Consider the following 15629-nt stretch of genomic DNA (forward strand, 5'->3'; position numbering starts at 1 on the left):
AGAGCAGGTCAGGGATGCTTTGCGAATTGACACTCTGTTTTGTATCAAACTTCTTTAGAAAAAAATATATAAACTTGTAAATAAAAATACTGAATTTTCCCCACATGCATTCTAAATGCCTGGAGACTGGAGTGAGAAGGAAATAATTTTATGGGCACTTAAGTAAAAGTCTTGCAGGTTCAATGGCTCTCCAGAATATACAACATAACATTTCAAACCATTAATGCTGGAAGCTAAAGCATCTTACCAAACGACTGAAATCAGGGTTCATGGTTGTTGTTTTTTAAACAAGCAAACAAAAGTGTTCTTGGGTAAACTGAATGAAAGTGTGTATGTACTGTATGTATGCATATATGTATTTAAGACTTTGTTCAAAACTTACAGCAATTGATTTACCAACTTAAGTGGAGAATGCTGAGAATGTTTTCTGTCAGGCTAGCTGACTGAACCTTTTTATTGATTCAGTTTGATTTATACACCTGCCCATCTCCCCTAGAGACTCTATGTAACTCCAAACAGTTTAAGACAGTATGATAACTTAATATAAAACATAAACAGCAGCCAAGGAGACAAAGCAGAAAGGAAGTGAATACTTCTAAGAGAGATGAGAAGAATGTCTGTTCTTAAAGTGATTCCCAGTTAATATGAGTGAAAGTATTCTTTCAGGTAAGATCTCACGCCATTTGTCTAGGTTGTAAAATGTAAAACAAGCAGAGAATGGCAACAATGCCACATAACTTTTGGAACCTTAGAACAAAGCTAATTTGATTTTTCTTCTTTTTGCTCTACCCATCGAGAATCAGTTGATTCACAGCTAACTTTTATCTAGCCATTTATCTTGAGATCAAGTCATTCCAAGACCAGGCTTTTCAGCAACCAGCCATGAATTCATTTCATCTGTGCAAAATTGTTTCTTGGCATGCAAGAAAATGTATTTTTCATAATTTATAAATGAGATACCAGCTTCTTTATAGTTTTCTTACATTTTTCTAGCACGGATATGAATAAATTATATGATTATAATTTTACGTGTGCCCCGGCACACACACATATAGAGTCTGATTGGATTGAGGTGCTATACAAAATTTGTAAGCACAATTACAGCCCAAATTGCATTTAAAAATCAATAATATTACAAACCTAATATTTTAGGGGTAAATTATTTACTCTGAACAGCAGATGAAAGATTCTCTCTTCTTCCTCTCTGCTTTCTAAGGACTGGCCTTTTTTTTCCTGTTTGGTGAAAACTCAAGATTCTGCTTTGTGACAAGGGTCTGGAATTTTGAATCATAGTCCTAAGACAATATGATGGCTGGTCAATCTATCATTCATTTTTTGGCACTTTTACAAAATTTTAAAATTTATTCTAATCACATTCTTGGGTTTTCCTTCTCTATGTCTAAGTATACTTCTAATTCCTTTTTTCTTTTCTATTCTCTATTAATTCTTCTGTCTCAGCTCAGGTAATGGGAAAAATAGTAAAACTACATTTTCATTTTTATAAGAGAAAGAAAGAAAGAAAGAAAGAAAGAAAGAAAGAAAGAAAGAAAGAAAGAAAGAAAGAAAGAAAGAGGAAGGGAGGGAGGGAGGGAGGGAGGGAGGGAGGGAGGAAGGAAGGAAGGAAGGAAGGAAGGAAGGAAGGAAGGAAGGAAGGAAGGAAGGAAGGAAGGAAGATGATGAAGAATTTCAAACCATACAAAAAGAATTTCTTACATATAAAAAGAAAATGACTGCCCTTTGCTTCTGTAAAACAAACAATGGAAGGGCACAGCAGCAGGGAATTGGCCAATGGCAGAATATAGTAGTCTAAAGTCTGGACTGAAAGGTATTTAAAGAGAATTAAGGAGAAATTAAGGAGAAATTTCCTGACAGAATTAACTGGAATTAAGGATAAATTTCCTGACAGTCAGAACAATTAATCAGTGAAACGTCTTACTTCTTTTTGGAAGTTATAGGTGGTCCATCACTGGAAGCTTTTAAGAAGAGACTGGACAACTGCTAACACCGACCAGTTCATTCTCACAGGGAGGGACTACTCAGGGTACCGTCAGTCAAATTATGCTGACTGGCGACTCCCAGGGGGAGGGCCTTCTCTGTGATGGCTCCAACCCTTTGGAATGAACTGCCCCCTGAGATACGAAATATTCCTGATCTCCGTGCTTTCCGCCGTGCCCTCAAAACCCTGATGTTCCAACAGGCAGGGCTAAACATATGAACATGTGAATGTTTTTTAAAATGTTATCTAATTTAGGTTCTATTTAATTGGGTCAAACTATGTTATAATAATAATTTTAATTAGCAATTTTATGATGTTTGTAAATGGACTCTTGTTTTTTTTCATTAAAGACATTTCACTTCTCATCCAAGAAGCTTCTTCAGCTCTGACTAGATGGTGGGGGATGGAAGGATTTGCAAGGCATATAAAACCTTCCATTCCCAACCATCCAGTCAGAGCTGAAGAAAGTTCTTGGATGAGAAGCAAAACGTCTTCAAAGAAAAACCAGAAAGTCCAGTTGCCTCTCAAAAAAGCACCTTTGAAACTGGACAACCATTTATCTGGAATTGTATAGGGTCTCCTGCCATTGGGTGGGGCTGAACTAGACCTCCAAGATTCCCTCCAGCCCTATGATTCTGTGCTCTAATCTTTTGCCAAAATATTTCAACCTGCAACTTTGATTTCCTTACAATTAAGCTGGGATGAGCACAAGAGAGGAGTTACTTCCATAATGCCTTTCTTCTTGGGTGAATCAACACCTCAATTAAAAGAAATGCTTACTTTATTACTGATGGAACTAGCTTTAACTTTGTTTTCAGATTATATTATTCTTATGAATCGATGTGAAAGATGTACGGACTCTTTGAATTCTTAATGCTGTACAGAGAAATGCTTCATGATACACATGGGATAAGCAATGAAGCCTTCTTCTAAGACAGTGATGGCTAACCTTTTTGCCATTGCGTGCCGAAAGAGGGAGGGAGCACAGGGACCCATAATTCAATGTGCCCCATCCCCCCAAACTCCCCCCCGCTTTTGGCACGGTGGGCCTTTCTGGGAGCCTGGGGAGGGCAAAAACAGCCTTCCCCACCCCTCTGGAGGCCCTCCAGAGGCCAGAAACAGCCTGTTTCCCAACTTCTGGTAGGCCCAAAAGGCCTGAAAATCAGCTGGCCAGTGCACACATGTGCGCTGGACCTGAGCTAGGGCAACACCCATGAGCCCACCGATATGGCTCCGCGTGCCACCTGTGGCACGCATGCCATAGGTTCGCCATAACGGTTCTAAGAGATGAACCATCCATGTTTTCTGAAGGCCTGGAGCAGATAGGTGTATATGTGCAATGTGGGCATACAATACTTCGGCTTGCCATGTGATATGTCTGTGCATGAACATGCCTGAAAATCCAATGTAGAAAGGCTGTTGATAGAGCTGTACTGAGGCTGCCAGAGGAACCAGTTGCCTCAGTGCTTTATATACAAAGCTTCAGTATGCAATTTAATATTTAAAACCATGAGGCGAGGCCAGGCAGAGGGAGAGAGGAAAGAAGGAAGGAACTTTTAAATGTGGAAAAAGAAATACAATGGCTGTCTCATGTTTATCCAAGAACTGCAAAAGAAATGTCCACAAATTAACAGAACATTAATACATCATTTATAAATGAGCTACCAGCAAACTGAAAACAATTTCAAAAGCAGCCATGCTCGCAGATAGATGCAAATATTCCTTTAAAAAACTGCTTCAAGAGACTTGTGGCATTGCGTTTGACAGTTCTATTGTATCAGCATACACTAAGAACTTCTGAAGGAAAATAAAAATGAACATCATGACAGCATAAATAAAATGCATAAAATACATACAATAAAATAAAGCATAATCTTAAAGACCTAGGGACTGTTGCTTAATATTCACTGTACTATTGACAAAGAGTTATATATTGAATACCAAACAAGAAAGAAAGTGAAATCTCTTTTGTGGACAATTGTTTCCATTGTGTAGTGACTGAATTTGTTAGCAATGGATTCAACCTTTTGTTAGTTCACTATTCTATCTGCATACAAAAGCTTTCTGGAATGATTGTTGGATATACAAAGGGGTATCTTAGGAAGGAGGTGGCAGGAGATGCTAAAGCCTTATTCTGCAACCTGAGTCCAACTCACAATGTATTTGTGCTATAGCTGGTATTCCTGTATTGCTTTCTAGCAACAACAAGAGAAAAGTTCACAAAGTAATTGGCAAAAGCAAATATTCAAACCCATTCAATCTCCAAACTAAACTGTACAACAACAACAACAACAACAACAACAACAACAACAACAACAACAATAACAATAATGTAGGTACTTGGTTAATACCTAGGATGCTGGCAGCAACCCGTATCAACCATTAGCACCAGGCAATGGTATTTGTGATGCATTTTTTAATGTTCAGTTGACTGAGTTTCATGTTTAATGAATAAAGTATATAATAATAATAAATCACGCAAAATGATTACAAAGCTAGACATGATCAAGTTTCTAAATTAGTCCACTGATCATCATGTAAAAAATATGGCATACCTGTATATCCGAAAAGTCATGGGAGCACAAAGTGGAGAAAGTTATCGAAAATGAGACAGTGAAGATCTTGTGGGACTTTCGAATACAGACAAATCGTCATTTGGAACATCACATGCCAGATATCATGGCTGTTGAGGGCCGAAGCATACAGTTTATTGACATCGCTGTACCAGGAGATGCCAGAGTCGAAGAAAAAGAACTGGAAAAAATCACGAAATATCGTGACCTGGCCATTGAAACTACATGGCTATGGATGAAACATGTAACAGTGATAACCATTGTCTCCGGGGCATTTGGTACCATGTCCAAGAATTTTACAAAACACATCAAGAAATTGCAGCTTCCTGCAATAACACCATCAGAACTTCAAAAAACTGTGCTACTTGGAACATCATATATTTTAAGAAGATACTTGGTTGATACCTAGGACGCTGTCAGCAACCCGTATCAACCATTAGCACCAGTCAATCATATTTGTGACACATTTTTAAATGTTCAGTTGACTGAGTTTCATGTTTAATGCATAAAAGAGAAAATAATAATAAATCCCCCCCCCCGCCCCCTGTTGCCTCCCAAAACAGAATTCCTAAAGGAACCAAGAAAATCAGTTAAATTAAGTGAAACCAAATCAGGGGAACCTGGCATGTTTTGAGGACAGACTGATTAAATGTTGAGTTTTTCAACTTCTAATACTGATAACCTTGACAAGCATAGAGTCAGATGATCCAATGGCGACAGTAATTCCAATAGAAACATTTAGTTTCTAGAATATGAACATTAATAAAAATGCAGAGTTAGCCATACATTTTTGTGATCAGATTTCTATATTTTTGTTTGTTTTTTGTTATTGAATTGTAACTTCCAGAAGTCTACTCATCCTGGTTAATGGCAAGAGATGCTTAAGGCTAACTGACTGCATTGGAAAATTGCAGGCAGTGAACAGATGGCAGTGAAATGATATCAAAACTCTTAAATCTGGTTTCCATCTAGAATTCATCTGAATTTATGCAGCCCAAATCAGAGAGCTCTAGGGATGCTGAAAGTTGAAGTTCATCAACATCAGAAGAGTCACAAGTTCTCCATCTTGGCACACATAATATCTAACATCTTTTGTTTGCTTACACTTGCTGCATTGAAAAACAAATCTCCAAAAGCTGAACAGACAAAGGAAATAATTATCCACAGATTAATTTTTCTGGCTTAGATTTGCTGCCTTCTCCTGGGGAGAATTAGGGAAAGAGAAGATAGAGCAATAACTGCTTTTTGTGTGTGTGTGTGAATATAAAGCAACACTACTCTTTTCTGCTATTATTAGTCTTTTTTTTCCTTTTAAAGATACATTTAAAATAAGTGCTAAGAACATTTTAATTTTCCTATTTGTAAGGCAGAACATGCAATCAGTTACTGGGGAATTATGCAAAAAAAAAAAAAAAACTACTGCCAACCTCACATTGTTTTTCTGTATTTCCTGGTGAGAAAATAGAAGGGGAAAGTTTATATTAACTGTACATAAAGTCAGGGTAGCAATACAGGTATCCTGGTGGAAAACCAGGGTCTCACAGGGGCCATCTGCTGGTCCTCAGGCCTTCTTGATAGAACAAGGGCATTGTTACACATCCCAAGTGCTTTTCATGTAGGAATGTTTCCTCCCAAAAATATGAATGCTAGAACTTAATTCATTCTCTTGGCTTTTATTGTGCATGAAGTAGATTTAGCTGTGAATAAATTTATCCTGAATCTAAAGAATCTGATTCTAAATCCAGCTGGAAGCAAATGTAGGCAGATCTGTTACTGTTTGCTGTGCATGACTCAGATTTGCACCTCAATCTTCTTGTATTTATTTTCCAGTAAATTTGCAGATGAAGCATTGCTATATATGGCTCCTCTTTCTTTCTAATTACATAGTGCTTAAAGATTACATTGTTTTTCTCAGTGTGCCTATAATTTCCAGAGGAAAAATAAGCTCTGATGTCACCGAAGCTCATCTTGAGAGGGTCTGGAACTGAGTCAATTCTCACATGAAGTGCTACAAAGCCAGAGAAAGACCTATCAAGACCTGGCTTAGGAATTTACACTGAGGAAAAGTGCAACAATCAACACTGCACAAGAAGTCTCTTGCTTGCCTGAAATGTCTTCTCTTGCTTCTCTTGCTCCCTGTATAACCTAATGTGACAGATGGTTCCCCAAAACCTGTAGAGAAGATTTAGGAAGGAGAAAACACATAGATTTACAGATAAATTTATTTTAGTGGAAAAGGATATGCTTGGATACAATCCAACCTGTTATTTAGGAAGGAAGGAAGGAAGGAAGGAAGGAAGGAAGGAAGGAAGGAAGGAAGGAAGGAAGGATATTTAGAAATAAATGTGGGTTATGCATCAATTCAGAAACATCAAGGGGCCCCCAATTGGCAATGAAAGTTTAAACAATATTTGGAAATGGAATACCAATATTTGATTTTCCTTTTCAGATGATAAAAAACCTCCCTATTTACAGTTTATTTTATCCAGCCGAGTTACCCTGTTGCCAATTCAGGCCATCCACCACTTTAGGAGAGCAGGAATGGATGACATCACTCTTTACTCTCTGTTCTCATGGTAAATGTGACTTCTATGCACATTCTTCGGATAAAGTTTTAAGGAATATATTTTTCCTGCATGTTGTCTCAAATAGAATAGAATAACAGAGTTGGAAGGGACCTTGGAGGTCTTCTAGTCCAACCCCCTGCTTAGGCAGGAAACCCTACACCACTTCAGACAAACGGTTAGCCAATATCTTCTTAAAAACTTCCAGTGTTGGAGGATTCACAACTTCTGGAGGCAAGTTCTTCCACTCATTAATTGTTCTGTAAGGAAATTATTCCTTAGTTCTAGGTTGCTTCTCTCCTTGATTAGTTTCCACCCATTGCTTCTTGTCCTGCCTTCAGGTGCTTTGGAGAATAGCTTGACTCCCTCTTCTCTGTGGCAGCCCCTGAGATATTGGAATACTGCTATCATATCACCCCTAGTCCTACCCTAGTCCAATGTTGTTGTCTTTTTCGATTGATGTACTTTGATGCATTGCAGCCTAACTCCAGCAGGAACATCCAGTGTATCAACTCACAATGTGCTATATATTGAACATATTTTGGAGCTATCTTTACAAATATTGCTATAACAGCATAAAAGTCTTGCTTAGAAATATCAGACAAGATCCAGAAATAAAAGGTTTGGAAATAAAAAAAGAAAAGTACAAAGTACAAGCATTTGTAGATGACTTAGTATTTATTCTGGAAGAACCCCTAGAAACGGGACTCAAACTAATAAAAATAATAGAAGAGTTTGGTGAGGTAGCAAGACTAAAAATAAACAAGAAAAAGACTAAAATATTGACAATGAATCTCACAAATAAACAGAAAAATGAACTGATAGAAAAGATGGACATGCAGATAACTAAAAAAGTTAAATATTTGGGAATTTGGTTGCGGGCATCTTCTGTCAACCTCACCCTTCTGAACAAAAAAACAAAACAAAAAAAAAGAATGAAAAATAAATATTCCAAGCTGTTACATCTATCATCTTCTTTCCAACATTTATATATCACATATGGGCTCTTAAAGTAAAATATTCATTTAAAACGTCTGAAAGATGCTTTCTCAAAAGGCAACGGGACTTTCTTATTTTTTTTCCTTGAAAGACGTTTTGCTTCTCATCCAAGAAGCTTCTTCAGAACTAAGGAAACTTCTTGAATGAGAAGCGAAACATCTCCAAGGAAAAACAAAGTCCACTTGCCTTTTGAAAAATCACCTTTGGGACAACCATGATCTGGATGACTGAGAATATCCATATACATTTATTTAAAATATTTGAGCCTTTTTTTTTTTTTTACTTTTTTTAATCTCTTAATCACCTGGGAAATATGGAAGATTGAGATCAATATCCACATGTCATGGGGGAGGGGGAAGGAAGTGGAGGGAAGATACTTTTTCTCACCTATACATGCACTTTGCACAAAGCCAGAGCCAGAGCACTGGCATCATACTGAACAGCATTTGAAGCTTTTCATTAAAAACACGGCTTGTCCTTCCCTGCTACTGTGGTGCTCCCATGCTGATTTCCTTCCCAGGTTTCCTTGTTTCTATCAGTACATGTTACAGCCACATGAGGATCCATTGCTGCCTCTGCCATGTTTTTTCCCTCTTGATTGCCACTACACAAACCTGTTTTGACCATCTAAAAGGCTTCTAATCTCTTCTCTCTATACTTTTTAATTGTAAATACATTACAGCTCCAAAGTTGCCTACCTGCTTCATTTTTTAGGGTGTACGGAATATTAATACAGTATAGAATTATAGTACAGAATAACAAAAGCTATGGCAAATCTAGACAGCATACTAAAAAGCAGAGACATCACTCTGCTAACAAAAGTGTGTATAGTCAAGGCTATGGTTTTCCCAGTTGCAATGTATGGCTGTGAAAGTTGGACCATAAGGAAGGCTGAGCGCCAAAGAATTGAGGCCTTTGAACTATGATGCTGGACAAGACTCCTGTGAGTCCCTTGGACTGCAAGGCAATCAAACCGGTCAGTCCTAGAGGAGATCAACCCTGACTGCTCTTTAGAAGGCCAGATCCTGAAGATGAAACTCAAATACTTTGGCCACCTAATGAGAAGGAAAGACTCACTGGAGAAGAGCCTAATGCTGGGAAAGATTGAGGGCAAAAGAAGAAGGGGACGACAGAGAACAAGATGGCTGGATGGAGTCACTGAAGCAGCAGGCATGATCTTAAATGGACTCCAGAGGATGGTAGAGGATAGGAAGGCCTGGAGGAACATTGTCCATGGGGTTGCGATGGGTTGAACACAACTTCGCAACTAACAACAACAACAACAACAACAAACAACAACAACACAGAATATTTCCTAGAAGCCCCTCTGGGAGATGACATTGAATTAAAACTTGGAATTAAAAGCACAGAAGTCTAATCCAAAGAGTTTTCAGTTTTATGATGTTCCTGGATCTAGTTTCCTTCTCTCTTTGTTGAAACCCATTTCTCCAGGGTTAGAACATTTAGAACATAGAACCCTAGGGCTGCAAGGGACCCCAGAAGTCTTCTAGTCCAATCCCCTGTTCAAGGTAGGAGACCTTATTTCTTTCCAGTCGAATAGTTGTCCAGTCTATTTTTAATAACCTCCAGTGATGGAGTACCCACAACTGCAGGAGGCAAGCCATTCCATTGTTTATTGGTTCTCACTATCAGAAAATTTCTCCAAATTTCTACATTGGATCTCCCGTTAAGAAGCTTCTACCTATTGTTTCTTTTTTGCCCTCTGGTGCCTTATACAATAAGTCAGCATCTTCTTCTCTGTAACTTCCCCACAAATACCAGAAGACAACACTCATGTCACCACTAATCCTTTTCTTTGATAAACGAGACATACCTAGCTCCCTGAACCATTCATTATTCAATTTAGCTTCCAGAACATTTCTGTTTCCAACCCCCTGTCAGCTTTGGAAGCCATATTAGGCCGGAAGCTTCCATGCTGCTACCTTCTCATGTGTGGGAAAGTAGGATGGGGGATTTAGTAGAGGGGTTGTAGGTAGACATAATAGCATTCTTCCTGTCGGTCAAGGTCAGGGTGATCCGGCATCTGGAGAAGGAGTGGTCGGAGTGCTGAGTCGAGATGGGACCGATGTTGATTGGAGCATGTGATCAACTGAGGAGTGAGGGAATGGTTTTGGGGTTTTGATTTACTGAGGGAAAACCCGGACCTTTCAGATTTGGGTTTTCCCAGATGTGCCAGTTTACCTATTCTAGTAAAGAGAACTTTGGAAAATGCTTGCTTCCTCATCTTTACTCGGAGTTGGGGTTTCCTGGAATGCTGATACCCCCATTCTCTCTCTTTCCCCCACTCTCTCTGTCTGTGTGTGTTTGTGGATTGTGCTTTTCTTATTTTATGATTTCCACAAATAGGAAAGCCCTGTCTCCACATGTACACCATGCACAGATTCTGAATTGCAGCAGTGTTGGACTGTTTACAGGATTATCAATATTACCTTAACTAACAAACAAACAAAAATCCTGCTTCTAAGGTCTATTCATATCCCACTGTGAAAAAGAGAGGTAAGACAAGATATCCAGACTATTTGGCAGCTTAGCCCAAAATGGCCTTGAAGTGTAGTACTCAATGAACCAGGCTGAAAAGTGGAGTTATGAACCACTGTCAATATTATTGCTGAGATGGCCTGGATTGTCACACAACAAGTTTTATGTCAGAAAGAAATTATCCCTTTTATACCAGATCATTTTCAGCAGTGTCAACCTGAGTATATTGAGCACTGCAGATAGGTTGCTTCTAGTAGGTTGTATTTGGGTTGCTTCTTAGTGTCGTTATTGAGTTGCTTGCAAAAATAAACTTTATTTGGATTAATTTACAGTAATTTGATTTTCTTTTTTTAGTTTTATTTATTATTTATTTATTTATTTATTCAATTTATATACCGCCCTTCTCCTAGTGGACTCAGGGCGGTGCACAGCCAAAACTAAAATACATAACAATACAAAATTTAAAATTAATTAAAAGAATTATATACTTTGGCCCGAATTAAAACAGTGCGAATTAAAACCCATTAACAAATTAAAACTAAACAATTAATAACCATTAAAAACTAAAAAAGGGGGGCGGGGTTCACGCCAGCCCTGCTTGCTGGAAAAGAAGAGTTTTCAGGGCTCGGCAAAAGACCCGAAGATCCGATATCCTTCTTATCTCCGGGGGCAAATCGTTCCAGAGGGCAGGTGCTGCCACAGAGAAGGCCCTCCCCCTGGGGGTCGCCAGCCGACATTGCCTGGCCGACGGCACCCTGAGGAGTTCCTCTCTGTGGGAGCGTACTGGACGGTGGGAGGCTATCGGTGGCAGAAGGCGTTTTGCTTTCTTTTCCTTAACAAGATATTTTTTAAAAACTTTATGCAGATTCAAACTCATACTCTCAAGCAAGAATCATCACCATCATCATCATCATCATCATCATCATCATCATCATCATCATCAGTTTTTTGTGCTGCCTTTATAAAGAATTTTGGTCAAGGGAATGAACATACCTCCTGTCAATTATTTTCCCTGCAATAACAATCTGTGAGATGGGTTGGATTGAGAGACAGTGCTTGTCCCAAAGTCACCCAGCCCATTTTTATAGAACTCAGAATCATCTAAACTTCTGCCATAAAGATAGTCTTTTTTAAAATGTATTTATGTTTAATTCAATGAAAGTTCTGAATTTTCTTAAAATAATAAAATTCATAATGTTTCATATATATTTTTCATATTCACAACACTTCAGCAAATATTAATATAATTCTAATCTCTGAAGGATGACTCTCTTTTAAGCACTCTTCAGCATTTTATCTCTTTTGGATTCTGTTATTATCTAATATTAATTCATTTATAATTCATTATAAAATTGCTTTGTAATTTGGTTGCTAAAGAGCAATAAAAGGTTTCTTTGTTCTACCAGAATTCATTATTAATAATGTTTTGGATGTGTGTGTGTGTGTGTGTGTGTGTGTGTGTGTGTGTGTGTGTGTGTGTGTATAAACAGTGTGAAGCCATATCAACTGCTTTTTTTTTAGTAATTTATAATTCTATCCTTTTATAATGATCTATATGTTAAAAATAAAACCATATACAGTAATGAAATATTGAAACTACTATGCTGTTACAGTTGTTAACTGCTCCTTTGTTCCTCCAAAGCAGCTATAACCATACACATTAAACAAATAGTTCCTGTCCTAGGATTTTGTTGCTGGAGACTGGAAGTAATATTCTTTGGTGAGTTCTGGTGACATATTTCTTATTTAATGGGAAGGGAAGGGAAGGGAAGGATCCTTTTATAGTTCTGTATATGCTCAGTAGGAAATAGCATAGCTGAGCTAGCTGTGGACTATGGACTCTACTGGACAGTAAATACAATGCAATACAATACAGTACAATACAACACAATGTAATTCAATGCAGTGCAATATAGTTTAATAATTCCACAATGGTAGGGCATTTCTGTGTCACCAGTAACTGAGTTTGGCTCAAGATATCTTCTAAAACTTGACTGTGGCCATGAATTACACATGCACACACATATCTATAACAAGGATCTCCAACCTTGGCAACTTTAAGGCTTATGGATGTCAGGTCCAGAATTCTTCAGCCAGCCATGTTGAAGTCCACATGTCTTAAAATTGCTAAGTTTGGAGACTCCTGATCTACAGTATATCTATCAGCTATCAAGTACTAAAACTCTCTTAGCTGTTTGATTGTTTGTAACCCTCAATCGAGCAAAATGCTGAACCATAGGCAAAATGTTCACAACAAAGGTATCTTGAATGAGCTAACTTACAGAATGCAGCCAAACTCCAGGTCCCATTACTCCCATAGGATTGAAATTTGGTAAAGTTGTAGCTTCTTCTGTACTGATGGGCTGCCATATGGCCATGCTGTCACAATCAATCACTGACAACTGTGATCATGTGATCATCATTCCCTATGCTCCCTACCAACTTCCTTCAAAGAAAGCCAATGGGAGTCAGATGTCCCAGTCCAGCAGGCTATTTCCAGGAGGGGGAGGGACTGAGGAGATTCATAGAAGTATGAAGGAGGATTCATATGGGTCAGGGAGGGGGGTGCAAGAGGTGCTTGAGCCAAATAAGAATGCCATGCAGATTGGGCAGGGGAGCGTTGCAGAAAAGGATGTCTATTCCAAAAATAAGCAGATGACATGACTGCAAAGATTAAAGATGGGAGGCTGAGTTATGAATGAATCAAGCAACCTTGAGATCAGCAAAATACAGAGGCCTGATTGATGCACTGAATGAGGAGGATGATTTTAGAAGCATCAGAAGGTGCATCGCCCTCTCTTCAACATTTCTTGGTTGTCCAAAATATATGAAGGAACAATGTCAAGATACTATGATGTATACAATAATATGCAATCCAGACTGGCCAGAAATATGACAGCATCTTTTTGGGAATCGGTAGATAAGTGATCAGCCAGATTTAATCCTAAGTGTATTCAACTTGAAGAGAAAGTTGTGTGTGAAGTATCTCATTGGAACCATGGTCTTTTTGGTAACTGTATTGCTTACATGTTAGGGGTGTCTACCTCATTTTCACTACCTCCTGTGGCTTGATGAAGCATCCAAGCCAGGGCCAAGATTATGATACAAGCCAAAATGTCAGACCCAAATTAAAATTTAGAGATGCATGAATTGGTATTGAAGCACATGATCCACGGTCTGTATTTAAGCAGAAACTCGCTACACTGGGAAAATAGTAGATTTGGTAAGGAGTACCCAAAGCCATTCAATGAGCATACAAGGTATAGTGGCAATTCATATCCTATAGGAGATAGTCTTCAGAAATGGCAGGATTTGAAGGTCATCAAGCAGGATAACAGAGGGAAAGTGTAACTTCTCAATGGTTAGTACCCTATTAAGCAACTATTGAATAAGTTCAGTTGTCAGTTCAATGAAGAAATATGCTCATCGGTCAAATCCATTGATATGTCATCTAATATATTGTAAGGGGAGTGATTAGTCAATCTTTGCATTGAATAGAGAAGATGAAGCCACAAAGCTACTGTCAACGTTCCGACTGATGAAACCAACCAAAGCAAGCATGGTCGAGATGATCCAATCTCTTAATACAAAACTTTATTGAGTACATCATTTTGGCAAAGGTGAAGGCAAAACCAGATCTAACTATTTCCCACACAAACACACATGGTTAAAGTTTAGTTTCTCCCTCCCCCTGTTAGACCAGATCACATTGTCCAGTGGAGTCTCCTGGTATTGTTATGAGAGAGTCTTTCTTGATGTCTGGATCTCCCCCTTCTCTTCCCCCTGGTTCGTTGGCAAGATGAGAAGCGATAATAGCTCTAACAGTGAAAGCGCAATTTTGAAGCTTGACAGATACATTGGGACCCTGAAGCTGTTGCATTGATACTTGGATTTGCAATTCACAAGAGGGAATCAAACATTGTACACCGTCAAGTGCACCTTCCACAAGAGCATCAAATATTCTTTTAAGATAATGCTGTGCAATTGAATAATGACCTCGCAAGACCACTTTAACAGAATTTATGAATCTTTGCAAGCACAGGTCATTTGTACAAACACCGTATTATATATATATTCACTCTGTTTCTCTACTTAAGTAAGGAAATATTTCTAAAAAGATGACCCAACAGGTCACTGGTTGTCTAATTACTATTAAAAACATCTCCTTAACCCTCAAAGGGATGTATATTTAAAGGACCTATAGGAGAGCTCCAGGAAATCAAGATGGCAGTCACAAGCAAAACACAAGGCAGGAGAGAACAGTTAGTTTCATTTCAGCAGAGCAGACTAGTTTCAGTTTCTCTACACAGACTCAGAAGCTGCAGGGCTAAACCACCCCCAGACTTCTTACTTAAGTTTCTGTTTCCAAAACAGCCCTCATTGGCTGACTCAGTTGCTAGGCCTATTCATTGGCTGACCTTGTTACCATGCCTCTATTCCATTCATGAATATTCTGACAAAAGCCCTGCTTCTTTTTAAATTGTGTGCCAAATAATAAAATGGGGTAAGGGTTTGATCACATGGTCATCACTACCACCTTAAACTTTTTTCTCCCTGAATAGATGTGTGTGCGTGTGTGTGTATGTTCTATACTATTGGGGACCCTTTGATAATTTATATATGATCCAAAAGTCATAAATAAGATGCAACAGGAGGCTTCTAAGAATGTTTGGCTATATCAATCAATGTCCTTTATGTTACATTATTTGTTCAACAATGTAATGTTGCATTCCATGGTTGATATTGCTAGTTTGGGGGTGGGGGTGAGGGGGTCCCTGTATACATAAATCAAAAACTGTGTGACAACAGTACATATTAGATACAATATTGATTTAACTCACTGTGCCATGAGTGAACAAGCAAAACGGTTGGGTCACAGCTATGCCGGAATTGTTTTGACCTGACTTGGCAATGCTTGAAAAAGCTCATAAGGCAAACAAGAGGGAAAATGAGGCTGGCAGTAAGGACATAGGCTGGAAAATTAATAGCTTGGAAAGA

The sequence above is a fragment of the Pituophis catenifer genome, unplaced genomic scaffold (assembly GCF_029215685.1).
Source record: "Pituophis catenifer annectens isolate HBS135680 unplaced genomic scaffold, rPitCat1.0.hap2 SCAF_4, whole genome shotgun sequence".
Taxonomy (NCBI): Eukaryota; Metazoa; Chordata; class Lepidosauria; order Squamata; family Colubridae; genus Pituophis; species Pituophis catenifer.